This window comes from Nicotiana attenuata, unplaced genomic scaffold, assembly GCF_001879085.1.
Source record: "Nicotiana attenuata strain UT unplaced genomic scaffold, NIATTr2, whole genome shotgun sequence".
In the NCBI taxonomy this organism is placed as follows: Eukaryota; Viridiplantae; Streptophyta; class Magnoliopsida; order Solanales; family Solanaceae; genus Nicotiana; species Nicotiana attenuata.
The window spans coordinates 20,542-36,111 of NW_017671783.1; positions in this window are offsets into that span (position 1 = coordinate 20,542).

The following is a 15,570-nucleotide window of genomic DNA, read 5'->3' on the forward strand; positions in this document are numbered from 1 at the left end:
TGCCCATACTGGCTGACTTCCTGCTCAAAGCATCGGCCACCACATTTGCTTTTCCCAGGTGATATAAAATGGTGATATCATAATCCTTCAACAATTCCAACCACCTTCTCTGCCTCAAATTCAACTCCTTCTGTTTAAACAGGTACTGACGACTCTTGTGATCAGTGAATACTTCACATGTCACGCCATACAGATAATGCCTCCAAATCTTCAATGCGTGAACAATCGCTGCCAACTCCAGATCATGCACTGGATAGTTCTTCTCATGAATCTTCAACTGCCTCGAAGCATAGGCAATGACATTGCCATCCTGCATCAACACTGCACCAAGCCCAATACGGGAAGCATCACAATAGACTGTGTAAGGTCCCGAACCTGTGGGCAAAACCAACACCGGTGCTGTGGTCAAGGCTGTCTTGAGCTTTTGAAAGCTCGCCTCACATTCATCTGACCATTCGAACTGGGCACCTTTCTGGGTCAATCTGGTCATCGGGGTTGCAATAGATGAAAACCCCTCCACGAATCGCCGATAATAACCTGCTAATCCCAAGAAACTCCAGATCTCTGTGGCTGATGTTGGTCTAGGCCAGTTCTTGACTGCCTCAATCTTCTTTGGATCAACCTGAATACCCTCTACCGTCATAACATGACCCAGGAATGCAACTGAACTTAACCAGAATTCACACTTTGAAAATTTTGCATATAGTTGACTATTTTTCAGAGTCTGAAGAGCCACTCTGAGATGTTGCGCATGCTCCTCCTGACTGCGAGAGTATATCAATATGTCATCAATGAAGATTATCACGAACAAGTCTAAATAAGGCCTGAACACTCGATTCATCAGGTCCATAAAAGCTGCTGGGGCATTGGTCAACCCAAAAGACATGACTAGGAACTCATAATGTCCGTACCGAGTGCGGAATGCTGTCTTAGGGGCATCAGATGCCCTAATCTTCAACTGATGGTAGCCAGATCTCAAGTCTATCTTCGAAAACACCTTGGCACCCTGAAGCTGGTCAAATAAATCATCAATCCGCGGCAGTGGATACTTATTTTTGATTGTAACCTTGTTCAATTGCCGGTAATCAATGCACATTCTCATCGAACCATCCTTTTTTTTCACAAACAACACCGGCGCACCCCACGGTGAAACACTGGGTCTAATGAAACCCTTTCTAAGTACATCCTGCAACTGCTCCTTCAACTCCTTCAACTCTGGCGGGGCCGTGCGGTATGGCGGAAAAATAGGCTGGGTGCCCGGAGTCAAATCAATGCAAAAATCAATATCCCTGTCGGGTGGCATACCCGGCAGGTATGAAGGGAAAACCTCAGGAAACTCGCGAACCACGGGCACCAATTCAATAGAGGGAACCTCAGCACTGGAATCCCGAACATAGGCTAAATAGGCCAAACACCCTTTCTCAACCATACGCCGAGCCTTAACATACGAAATAACACTGCGGGTAGTATGACCAAAAATTCCTTTCCACTCTACACGAGGCAAATTCGGCAGAGCTAAGGTCACAGTCTTGGCATGGCAATCCAAGATAGCATGATATGGAGATAGCCAGTCCATTCCTAATATAATATCGAAGTCGACCATATCTAGAAACAATAAATCAACACGGGTCTCAAGACCCCCAATCACCACAATACAAGACCGATGAACTCGATCGACCACAATAGAATCGCCCACTGGTGTAGACACATAAACAGGAACACCCAGTGGATCACTAGGCTGAACCAGGTACGGTGCAAAATAGAAGACACGTACGAATATGTAGACCCAGGGTCAAATAGCACTGAAGCCTCTCTATCACAAACCAGAATAGTACCTGTAATAACCGCATCTAAGGACTCAGCCTCTGGTCTGGCTGGAAGTGCATAACATCGGGGCTGGGCCCCACTACCCTGAGCAATATCTCTGGGACGATTAGCTGATGGCTGGCCTCTACCTCTATCGGTCTAAGCTCCACCTATATGACCTCTACCTCCACCTCTAATACCCCAGCCACCACCTCTAGTTGGCTGGGCAGACTGTGGAACTTCCAGTGCCTGAATCATAGCATGAGAATTCTGGTGTTGGGAGCTACTCGAAGCTCGAGCGCAATACCTGGCAATGTGCCTCGTGTCTCCACACGTGAAACATGCCCTCAGCTGCTGGGGATGATGGCCCTGGACACTCTGAAGTGGTGGTGCACTGTACAACTGCTGATCAGAGTAATGCGGCTGAGAACCACGACCACCTGAAGTACCGTGAGAAACCTGAAGAGCTGACTGAAAAGGCCCAGGAGGATGGCCTTTACCATAAGAATCTCTACCTCCAGACGAGGTACCACTGAATCTTCCTGAGTTACGGGGCCTCTTATCCGACCCATGACCTCCTCCCTGAGACAGAGCCATCTCGATCCGGCGGGCTGCATTGGCCGCCTCCTGAAAAGTGATCTCACTCCCGGCTCCCATAGCCATCTGAAGACGAATTGGCTGAATTAAGCCATCAATAAACCTTCTCACCCTCTGTCTATCGGTGGGAAGTATGACGATGGCATGCCGAGCTAGATCAATGAACCGGGTCTCATACTGTGTGACTGACATAGGGCCCTGCTGGAGACGCTCAAACTGCCTGCGGAGAGCATCTCGCTGAGTAGCTGGGAGAAACTTCTCCAAAAATAACTCTGAAAACTGATCCCATGTCAATGATGGCGACCCTGCTGGCCTGGCTAAAAAAAATTTCTCCACCAAGTCTTGGCGGATCCTGCTAGACGGAATGTGGCGAAGTCGACCCCATTGGTCTCCACCACACCCATAGTCCTTAGAACCTCATGACAACTGAATAAGAAATCCTGAGCATCCTCTGAAGGAGTGCCACTGTATGTGGTAGTGAAGAGCTTGGTGAATCTGTCCAATCTATATAAAGCATCGACGGACATAGCTGCACTCTCGCCAATCTGAGCCACTATACCTGGCTGAACTGCCACAGCTGGCTGAACCGCTGGGACCTGAACCTGGGGAGCTACTGGTTCCGGAGTGCGCGTAGCAAGAGTTGGGGTCCCTCCTCCAGCCTGAGATATGGCTGGTGCTGCTGGAAGCAAACCCAATCGGGTGACACTCTCCATAAGGTCTACCAATCGGACCAAAGCGTTCTGAAGAACTGGAGTGGCAATGAACCCCTCTGGGACCTGAGCTGGGCCCACTGGAGCTGTTGGGGCAAGACCTCCTCCTCAACATGAATCTAAGGCTCCGCCACTGGTTCTGCTGCCCGAGGCTGAGCTCTGCCCCTGCCTCGCCCTCTAGGACGGCCTCGGCCTCTGCCCCTTGTGGGAGCGGCTGCTGGGGCCTCGGGCTGTTGATCAGTAGATGAGGAAGCGCGTGTTCTTGCCATCTGCGGAAGAACAGAGTAGAAATTCAATTAGCGTTCGAAGAATAAGTTCGCACGACAGGAAAGAATAAGGATGAAATTTTTCCTAACTCTGTAGCCTCTGGGGAATAAATACAGACGTCTCCGTACCGATCCCTCAGACTCTACCGAGTTTGTTCGTGAGTAGTGAGACCTAAGTAACCTAGTGCTCTGATACCAACTTGTCACGACCCGGATTTCCCACCATCGGGAGTCGTGATGGCGCCTACTAGTGGAAGCTAGGCAAGCCAACTCTTACTTATCTTTCTGGTATTAACAATTCATATTTTAACCATTTATCAACAATAACACGAATACAGCGGAATAAATTAATTTAGCTGAAGACTTAAGTAAATAATACTAGATACGATCCAGAAATTCAAGCATAAATCTCTACCCAAGAACTGGTGTCACAATACTCACGAACTTCTAAGAATACTAAACACAACCGATTGAAAGAAATGTAAAACTGTTTGTCTCGAATACACAAGATAACAGACTGAAAATAAAGATAGGGGAGACGCCGGGCCTGCGGACGCCTGCAAGGCTACCTCGGTGTCTCGCTGATCGAAATGCTAACACTCGCACTACTGCTGCTGCTGCTGTCCGAAACCTGTATCTGCACAAAACGATCGCAGAGTGTAGAATTAGCACAACCGACCCCATGTGCTGGTAAGTATCTAGCCTACACCGGCGAAGTAGTGACAAGGCTAGAACCAGACACTCACATAAACCTGTGCAGTTAAAAATATATATACAACAAGAAATGACAGGAAACAACATATAATATTTGGGAAGGGAAAACATGTTCTGGGGTAGCAGCAAAATATAATAGCAGAAATAGAATAAAAGAATTGAAGCCACTTTCAAGTTCAACTCATCTTGTTGCAGGCGTGCAACCCGATCCTATTTCATTTCATATCTTGTGGAGGCGTAAAGCATTACANCCGCTCCCATTTCAATATCCTTTGTGGTAGGCGTACCACTCGCTCCCATTTCATCTTTAACACAATGCACAATATGTTACCGGCAAGGAGACCAATAACAATTAATCAATATAATTTGTGGTAGGCGTATCACTTGCTCCCATTTCAATATAATTTGTGGTAGGCGTACCACCCGCTCCCATTTCACTTTCAACATAGTTCACAATATATTACCGGCGAGAGAAAACAATAACTCGGTGCCATGGCTCAACAAATAATTCTTTCATAGAATCAAATAAGAATGCGAAATTATCAATTTAAGACCCACGGTCATGCTCGACACCAACGTATGAATACTCGTCACCATGCCCATACGTCGCACTCGACAAGTAGCAAATAACAAATACGACTCAACTCCTATTCCCTCAAGCTAGGGTAGACCAAACACTTACCTCGAAGGTTTATGGCCGACTCAATCCTTATGCAATGCCTTTCCTTTTAAATTTGGCTCCAATTAAATCGTATCTATACACAATTGATTTAATATCATCAATAATACTTAACAATCCAATCCAAATGGCTAAATATATTTTCTAAAATATTCTGCCCAAAAATCTAAAAATCGACCCCGGGCCCGCGTGGTTAAAACACGAGGTTCGAACCAAATTTCGATCACCCATTCACTCACGATCCCGAATATATAATTTGTTCTCAAGTTCGACCCCAAAACGAGGTCTAATTCACGAAATCATTGAAAACCCTAACTCTACCCGTTTCTCTAATTTCTACCTATTTTCACATGTTCTAGGCCTAGGAATTCAAATTATATTGATAGAGAATGAAGAAAACGAGTTAAGAAACACTTACCCAAGAAACTTTGGTGAAGAAACGCTCCAAAAATTGCCTAGAAGCTGTGGAGAAGAGAGAGTTTGAGAAATGGGATGAAAATCCCGTTTCTTTTCTGTTTTTGGGTCTTTAAAGAACTGGGCGAAATTTACTCTATGCGATCGCAGGGCAAGGGATGCGATCGCATAGAAGAAGGTCTGATGGGCAGTGCGATCGCGGAGTGATAGCTGCGAATGCATAGAAGGAAAAGGAGGGGGCTGAACTTTGCACTATGCAATCGCGGAGGGAGGAATGCGATCACATAGAAGGATTTCCGGGCCTCAACATTTACTCTATGCGATCGCAGCATGTTCTATGCGATCGCATAGAAGGGATATCTGGACAGCAACCAGCAACAATTCTGCTGCATTTCCTAAGGCCAAAAACACTCCGACACCTATCCGAAACTCACCCGAGCCCCCGGGGCTCCAAACCAAACATGCACACTGACTCAAAAACATCCGACGAACTTAACCGTGCGATCAAATCGCCAAAATAACATCAAAAACACTGAATTGAGACTTAAAATCCAAGATTTCTTTCAAATATCATAAACTTTCAAACTTAGAACTTTAAGTCCGAAACACGTCAAACGACGTCCGTTTTCAACCAAACTTTACAAGAAGCGCTTAAAAATATATAAGACCTGTACCGAGCGTCGGAAAAAAAATACGAGCCCGATACCATTACTTTTTGATCAAATTTCATTTTCATTTTTCCTTTAACATTTTCAGAAAACAATTTCACAGAAAAATTCATTTCTCGGGCCTGGGACCTCGGAATTCGATTGCGGGCATACGCCCAAGTCCCATATTTTTCTACGGACCTTCCGAGACCGTCAAATCACGGGTCCGGGTCCGTTTACAAAAAATGTTGACCAAAGTCAACTTTAATCATATTAATATCAAAATTTATCAAATTTTTCACAGAATTCACATTTAAACTTTCCGGCTACGTGCCCGGACTGCGCACGCAATGCTTCCCTAAGCTAACACAGGTTAAATTTACAATTTAAAATAAACAAGTAAGCAGGAAATCTCAATTTAAGTACTTCGAGTAGAAACGGATTTTTAACAATTAGCTCAAGTACGCGCTCGTCACCACACGTACGAGGCATTCAAATATTAGATATCATATCCTAAGGGGAAAGGTCCCCCACACGAAGTTAGGCAAGCCACTTACCTCGAACCGGCACAAAATCAACTAGGAATCATGCCTTCTCCACGAGTATCCAACTCCGAATGGCCCAAATCTATTCAATTCAATTACATAACGTAAATAACAATGCAAGCAACTGATTCCACTATCAAATTTAAAGCTAAGGCGCGAAAATAGGTAAAATAACCAAAACGCCCCTCAGGCCAATGTCTCGGAATCGAATAATTTTTTACATTTATAGAACCCTCATACTCTCACGAGTCTAACCATATAAAAATCTCCCAAATCGAAGGTCAAATGCCCACTCAAAACTCAAAAGTCTAGCCAATGTAGTTTTACCCAATTTTCCCCAAATTTGATCTTCAATTCGAATTTTAATGATGGATTAAACTAGATATTGATGGAATACAACTAATTAAGGTTAAGAAAACGTTACCCAATGATCTTCTCTTCAAAACCCTCTCAAAATCGCCCTCTCCCAAGCTCCAAATTAATTTTTCCAGCTTTTGAACTTAACCCTCGTTTTTTTCTTATTCCAGAACAGTTGTTTCCGCTTCTGCGGTCGCTTCTACGGACCAAGAGCCGCACCTGCAGCTTTCACTTAAGAACCCAGGTTCGCTTCTGCGGACAATAACCGCTTCTGCGGTTCCACTTTTGCGGGTCTCAGACCGCTTCTGCGGTCTTTGAAGGACGACCAAAGATCGCTTCTGCGGTTCCCAAGCCGCAAAAGCGAAAATACCACAAATAAAGCTTCAGCTGCTGCACACTCCTCCAATTCTTCCCGCCGACCATCCGAAATCATCCCGAGGCCCCCGGGACATCAACCAAAAGCACCAATACTACCTAATACCTCATTCAAACTTGCACCAATTCTTAAAACACCTAAAACAACACCGGAACTCGATTAAATCAATGATTCAAGCCTAAGAACTTCAATTTCATCCAAAATACGCTTTTGATCAAAAACCCAACAAAAACCCGTCCGATTGGCTTGAAATTTTTTACACACGCCCCAAATGACATGACGGTGCTACAGCAACTTCCGGAATTACATTCTGACCCTCGGATCAAAATTTCACAATCGGACCGGAAACTTCAAAATTCTAACTTTCGACATTTCTAGCCTTAATGAGCTACGCACCTCCAAAATACATTCCGGACACGCTCCCAACCCTGAAATCACCTAATGGAGGTAACGGAACCGTCGGATTTCCATTCCGAGGCCGTCTTCACACTGTTCCGATTAAGGACCACTTTCCAACACTTAAGCTCTCATTTAGGGACTAAGTGTCCCAAAACACTCTGAATCCTAACACCGAACGTCCCGCCAAACCAAAATAGCAGAAATGAACTTAGGGGAAGCAGTTAATAGGGGATCGGGGCGTAAATTCTAAAAACGACCGGCCGCGTCGTTACAATATATATATATATATATATATATATATATATATATATACACTCTATACTATAAATGGGAATAATCAGGCAGCTCATGGTCAACATGTCTGCCTGGCATAGGGGTATTTTTAGAATAATTGGTTTTCCTTGCTCACCTGTGTTGCACCGCCTGCTTCAGCGATTGACTTTTTAATGTGTTGGCTGAAAAACCAGCATTATTTCCTCTAAATCCCATTGCATCCTTATACAGTTAATTGGTCTGAGTTGCCGTACTTTTTTAAGGTCTCCTTTTGCTCTTCTTATATATATCTATATATATATATATATATGGAGATAACCAGGCAGCTCATGGTCAATATGTTTGTCTGGCCCAAAATTATCTCATGGTCTGTATTTGCAGCCCAACACGTGTAGCCCATTTATGATAGCTATCAACTCATCGTTTGATTTCTCTTATTACATTTGACACTTGTGAAAAGCTTCATCTGCAAAGCCCTCTTCTTCAAACGACTCTTCTCTTCGTATATCTGCTCCCTTGCTCCTCCCCTCTTTCTATTTGTATTTTCTACTGGGTAATCTTCTTCTCATCTTCTGTTTTTTGTATTAATTTGTTTCAATCCTGAATAATATGCTAGGTATTAGTGTTTTGCCCAGAATAGTGAGGGATCCTTGCAGACAAAGTGAAATATGTTACTAATAATTTTGTTCTCAAGGTGTGTGACAAAATTGTTCTATCAGGTTAGTAAAGAGATGAACATTGAGAGATGATGAATGGAAAAGGTCGAAGTGAGGAAAACAGAGAGATCCCAATACTGTATAAATTTTGCTTTTTATCTTTGCTTTCTAAAGACTGGATACTTTTGGCTTTCTGGGTATCAATTTACCATTACTGCCTTATATTGATATATGCTTCCTATTTTGGATAGTCTCTTTGCTAATAAAGACCAAGGTTCTGCTTTCACGTAATTGGAAGGAGATAATAGTTAGTTAATTTGTTAGAAGTTTGTATTGTCCTTTTTGAACTACTAATGCTTTAATGTGGCTCTACCCCTGCCAAACCAATAATTTGTTGACTTTGGTGTTGGGGGCAGGAGAGCTTGTTTTTTGCTGCAGAAATGGTTTAGTTTTCGTTATTTCTTTAGAAAAAGTTTCACACCAATTACTTATTTTTATGGTTTTGTTGAAAAGAAAATTAATGATTAATAGTGTTTGTATTCACTTTGCTTTTTGCGTCATATCTTAAGGTTGTAACGTCTGATAAAAATTGGGATTTGGAGGCTTTTTCTCCAGCATATTCATGGTTGAACCTTTATGTATGTAGGGAATCAATATCATTTCCCTCTTAAAGAAACATAGTGAATATATGGTTTACGCTATCTAACTCTTGCACTTGAGTTGTTTTATATTCCTCCATTTATAGCTATTGTAGTTCCCATGATTGAGGAGGATCTACAGGTTCAATTAAGGAACTATTAGATGCTGTTATAATTTTTCTTGTATGTAGTGCTCAGAAAATAAAAGTGAGATATATTTGAGTCTCAATAGTATTTTTTATTAATCTCATGCTATTCGCTTATGATGTTACCTCTGCTAGCAAACTATTTCTGTTTACTTCATGTGTTGTAAATTCGATAATTGCAGTTTTGTAGGAATAATGGGTTCTGAACAAAAAAACAAACATGTTTGCTTTGAAAAATTGGAAGCTGAGATGAAACTTAGGCGACATGAAACGTACAGACTAATATCTGCGGAATAAAAAGAAAGCACTGTTACTAAAACAACGAACAAAAAGAAAAGAGTCAAAAAGGAGTAGTCTTTCTGAGAATGTTGCTTTTCCTTGCGCTACTGCAGCTGCAACTGAGTTTCAGCAACAAAATGTTCCTCTTAGGGGCTCTTCTTTTGTTTCATGAACAGGTTAGAACAAATCCTTTGTAATTTTATTTTTTGGTAGAAATGTCCCTTCACACTCTTTGCATGTGATCTATTCCTATATTATAAATGGGGATAACCAGGCAGCTCATGGTCAACATGTCCGCCTGGCCAAAACTTAACTCATGGTCTGTATTTGCAGCCCAACACGTGTACCCCATTTTTGATAGCTATCAACTCACCGTTTGATTTATCTTATTACATCTGACACTTGTGAAAAGCTTCATCTGCAAAGCCATCTTCTTCAAACGCCTCTTCCCTTCATTTATCTGCTCCCTTGCTCCTCCCATCTGTCTATTGGTATTTTTTATTGGGTAATATTCTTCTCATCTTCTGTTTTTTGTACTAATTTGTTTCAATCCTGAATAATATGCTAGGTTTTTGCGTTTTTCCCTGAATAGTGAAGGATTCTTACAGACAAAGTGAAATATGTTACTAATAATTTTGTTCTCAAGGTGTTTGACAAAATTGTTCTATCAGGTTAGTAAAGAGAAGAACATTGAGGGATGATGAATGGAAAAGGTCGAAGTTAGGAAAACGGAGAGATCCCAATACTGTATAAATTTTGCTTTTCATCTTTGCTTTCTAAAGACTGAATTTTTTTGGCTTTCTGGGTATCAATTTACCATTACTGCCTTATATTGATATATGCTTCCTATTTTGAATTGTTGCTTTGCTAATAAAGATCATGTCTCTGCTTTCACGTAATTGGAAGGAGATGATAGTTAGTTAATTTGATAGAAGTTTGTATTGTCCTTTTTGAACTACTGATGTTTTAATGTGGCTCTACCCCTGCCAAACCAATAATTTGATGTGACGACCCGACCCGTCGTCTTATGTGTTTCCGTCCCATTTTCCCCGTTTTATGCTTCTTCATGTTTCATTATATGTGTTTGGTGAGTTTGAATTGATTCGGATTGAGTTTGGTAGGAAATGGGACAATTAGTTTCTTTAAGGAAAGGTTAGTTTGGAAAAGTCAACCGGAAGTTGACTTGTGAGTTAAGGGGTTCAGAATTGATTCCGATAATTCGGTTAGCTTTGGGGGATGATCTGAGGCTTAGGAGCGCAATCGGAAGTGATTTTGGAGGTTCGGTGTAGAAGTTAGCCTATTTTGGCGAAGTCAGGATTTTGGCGAAATCCGGTTGGTAGGCGAGATTTTTATCCGAGGGTCAGAATGGAATTCTGAGAGTTGTAGTAGCTTCGTTAGGTGATTTGGGATGTGTGTGCAAAATTTCAGTTGATTCGGAGGTGTTTAGGTCGGGTTTTTGATCGAATGCGAGTTTCGGAAGAATTTGATAAATTTAGGCTTTGATTTGATGAGATTTGATGATTTTGATGTTAACTATAGTGTTTTGATGGTTCGAGCAAGTTTGGGTAAGGTATTGGAGCACATCTGTGTTTTTGGTTGAGGTCCTGGGGACCTCGGAGTGGTTTCGGATGGCCAACGGGAAGGGATTTGGACTTGAGTGATTGATGAACTTTTCTGGTACCTGGTGTTTTCGCACCTGCGGTTTTGGGACCGCAGGTGCGGTCTCGTGGAAGCGGACGAGAGGGCGCAGAAGTGGAAGTGGAGGCTCAAGGCAGGTTCCGCAGAAGCAGAAGCCTGGCCGCGGAAGCGGTTCCGCTGGAGCGGATTTTAGCCGCAGAAGCGGTCTTGGATTTTAAAGGGGAAACCGCAGGAGCGGTAGAAAGACCGCAGAAGCGGTAGTCGCAAGAGCGGTATTCGAACCGCAGAAGCGGAAATCTGGGCAGACTTAATGAAACAGTGTTCCTCGCGAATTTGAAAAGAAACAACATTTCTCACTTCGGACTAAGAGGGTTTTTGGGCGATTTTGAAGAGGGTTTCGAGAGCTTTCATCAGGTATGAATTCTAGGACTTAGAATATGATATTACGGTGTAAAAACATGGATTAGAACTGAAAACCCAAGGAATTAAAGGTTATAAATGGAGGTTAGGGCTTGAAACTTAAGAGGGTTTAAACTAGGGATTTGAGGGGCCAAATGGACTCCGATTCTTGTGAATTTGACATGTATAGACTCGTGGCGAGATGAGGAACATTTTGGTGTAAAAATTTCTAAGTTTCGAGAAGTGGGCTCGGGGCTCGGGGCTCGGGTTTGCAAATTTCGTGATTTTTGATATTTTTCGAGTCATTTCGATTGGGTTATATTCCCTTAGCCTATTGTAACGTATTCGTTGTGGTTTTGACCTGATTCGACGCGCGAGGAGGTCGATTCGAGAGGAAAGGGCATTGCGAGCTAGTCTTTGGCCGGCTAGAGGTGAGTAATAGATGTAAATGCTGCTCTGAGGGTTTGAAACCCCGGATTTTCACATCGTAACGCTATATTGAGGCGTGACACGCATTCCACGATGAGTGCGGGGTCAATTACTATTGGGGATTGTGACTTGGTCCATCCCGAGTGTTATTTCTACTATATTGGCGATTGATACGCATAAGTTATTACTGAGAATTGGGCTTATTGCCATATTTGGGGCCTTGTGCCGACCTGTAGAATCCTTAGGGGATCCTTATGTGTTTTCCTCACTTGTTTGCATAAACTATACCCTCAGTCATGTTTTCAACTGTTAAAAAGATGATAAGAACTGTATTTTGAACATGATTTATAAATGAAATGAATAAAAGGGCTGAGATCCCTACAGTGTATTATGCCCGAGTGGCTGTGAATTTATTTGACTGAGATGGGTCGAGGACCCGATAGTGAGGACGTTTTTCCTTTGATATGGATCGGGCTGCACGCCGCAGCAATAATATATTGATATTGAGGGCGAGAGCCTATTTGGTGCCACGAGATGGCTGATATTGCGCTTGGGCTGTAGGAGCCCCTCCGGAGTCTGTACTCACCCCCAGTGAGCGCCGTCGACGATAAATAAATGGAGCGGGCTGCACGCCGCAGCGGGTACTAGAGTGTACCGTTATATGTGCTGCATCTTTTCATGCATTATTTCCTTAACTGTATTATTGTGCTTTACTGATCTCTCTAATATGGATCTAAACTGCTACCTATAGGTTACCTTGTGCATTTTCTGTGATTTCTTTCTTTCGAACTGTATTTATGCTTATTACTCACTAGGTCGGAGTGCTCACTTTACTCCCTGCACCTTGCGTGCAGATCCAGGTTCTTCCCAGGCTGAGTGAGTTGATCAGCTGAGCAGAGGCATTCACCGGGAGTATCGAGGTAGTTGCACGGCGTTCGCAGCCTTAGATCTCTCCCCTCTATCCCTATCTTTTATTTCTGCTTCTAGACAGACTTGTATTAGGATGGAAACTCTGTATTTAGAGGCTCATGTTCGTGACACCGGGTCAATGTTTGGGCTATATTCTTTATTTTGTTAAACTTCCGTATTTTTATCAGTATTTCTAGATCTTTGACTTAAATGGTTTAGTGATCACCTGTGTTTATTATTTTTATCTGTTTAAATGAATGGGGTTATTGTTGTAACAAGGTCGGGCTTGCCTAGTAGTGTGCTGGGCGCCATCACGACCGGGTTGGGGTCGTGACAAGTTGGTATCAGAGCCTAGGTTACTTGGTCTCGCGAGTCATGAGCCGGTTTAGTAGAGTCTCACGGATCGGTACGGAGACGTCTGTACTTATCCTCGGGAGGCTGCAGAACCTTTAGAAAACTTCATATTCTTGGAATTCTGATCGTGCGACTTTGTTGATCCGAGAACTAAATTCTGTTATTCTATTCTCTCGCAGATGGCGAGAACACGCACTACCGGACGAGGCGGACGACCACCAGTACCACCTACTGAGGCCACCAGAGGCCGTGGACGCGGTCGCGGCCGTGGTCGAGGCAGAGCCGCAGGGGCAGCACCTGTTGACCCACCAGTTGCCGCGGCTCAGGATCAGACTCCAGCTGTAGAGACTCCAGCAGCACCTGCTCAGGCACCAGCTGTGCCTATTGTGATTCCGGGTCTTCAGGAGGCCCTAGCTCAGATTCTATCAGTTTGTACTGGCCTGGCTCAGGCAGTCTCAGCCACTACTGCAGCAGCTACTTCGCAGGCCGGGGGAGGCAATCAAACCCCCGCTGCTCGCACACCTGAGCAGGTAGTGCAGGGATTGCAGACACCAGAGGCACCACCAGCTCAGCAGGTTGCCCCAGTTCAGCCGGTTGCACCGGTTCAGGATGTTGTGGTTCCAGCTATGCCAGACGATGAGCAGCGTCGTCTTGAGAGGTTCAACAGGCTTTCACCTCCTACTTTCAGTGGTATTCAGGGCGAGGATGCCCGGGGTTTTCTCGACAAGTGTCGTCGTATGCTTCGGACAGCAGGGATTTTGGAGTCGAGTGGTGTATCATTTACTACTTTCCAGTTCTCAGGAGCAGCCTTCACCTGGTGGGAGGCGTATGAGCGGCGTAGGCCGGTAGGTGCAACGCCTTTGTCATGGCAGGAGTTCTCCACTCTCTTCCCGGAGAAGTGGGTACCGCAGTCTCAGAGAGAGGAGCTACGTAGGCAGTTTGAGTGGCTTCGCCAGGGAGATATGACTGTGTCTCAGTATGAGGTGAGATTCTCTGAGTTGGCTCGTTATGCTCCATGGATGGTCTCGACTGATCGGGAGAGGATTAGGAGGTTTGTGGACGGACTTATCTATCCCATCCGTATTCTGATGAGCCGAGAGAGGATTCTGAGTCATACCTTTAAGGATGCAGTTGATATTGCTCATGATATTGAGTTGGCTCGCCGTCAGGAGAGAGAGGAGCGGGAGGCCAAGAGGCCTCGTGGATCGGCCAGTTACAGTGGTGCTCCGTCTAGGGGCCAGTGCCAGCAGGGCAGAGGTCGTTCCTTCAGGCTTCATCAGTCGACTCGTCCCGAGTATCGTGGGGCGTCTTCAGGCCGTGGTCATAAGGGGTTCCAGCAGGGCCAGTCTTCACTCAGTGCCCTCCCAGCACAGAGTTCATCTTATGCTCCTTCAGCTCAGGGTTCTTCGGCGCCGAGTGCATCAGCTAGTCACTCTGGTGTGAGGGGTTCCTAACAGTCCCCTTCTCCAGCACTGGGTAGTTTCTTCGAGTGTGGAGAGTTTGGTCACATGAGGAGGCAGTGCCCTCGGCTTCATGGTAGTCAGTCTCAGCAGAGGGATCAGCCCTCGTCTTCTGGTCCAGTTTCTTCCTCACCTGCCCCGCCAGCTAGGGGTGGAGGCCAGGTAGCCAGGGATCGCCCCAGAGGTGGAGGCCGATCAGGCAGTGGCCAGGCCCGATTTTATGCTATCCCAGGCAGGACCGATGCCGTTGCTTCAGATGCTGTTATTACAGGTATTATCCCAGTCTGCCACAGAGATGCCTCTGTATTATTTGATCCCAGTTCTACCTATTCATATGTGTCTTCATATTTTGCCCGTTATTTGAGTATGCCCCGGGAGTCTCTTGCTTTACCTGTTCATGTGTCTACCCCGGTGGGCGATACTGCTGTTGTGGACCGCGTGTATCGGTCGTGTACTGTGAGTATTGGGGGTCTGGAGACCCGAGTTGATTTATTGCTATTGAGCATGGTAGATTTCGATATTATTCTGGGCATGGATTAGCTATCTCCATGTCATGCTATTCTAGACTGTCATGCTAAGACAGTCACTTTGGCTATACCGGGTGTTCCGAGGATCGAGTGGCGTGGTTTGTCTGACTATGTCCCTAGTAGGGTTATATCTTTCTTGAAAGCCCAGCGTATGGTTGGGAAGGGTTGTCTATCATATTTGGCCTTCGTGCGTGATGTTGGAGCTGAGACTCCCAGTATTGATTCTGTTCCCGTTGTGAGGGATTTTACTGATGTATTTCCTGCAGACCTGCCGGGTCTGCCACCGGACAGGGACATTGATTTTGGTATTGACCTGGTGCCGGGCACCGAGCCCATTTCCATTCCGCCGTAT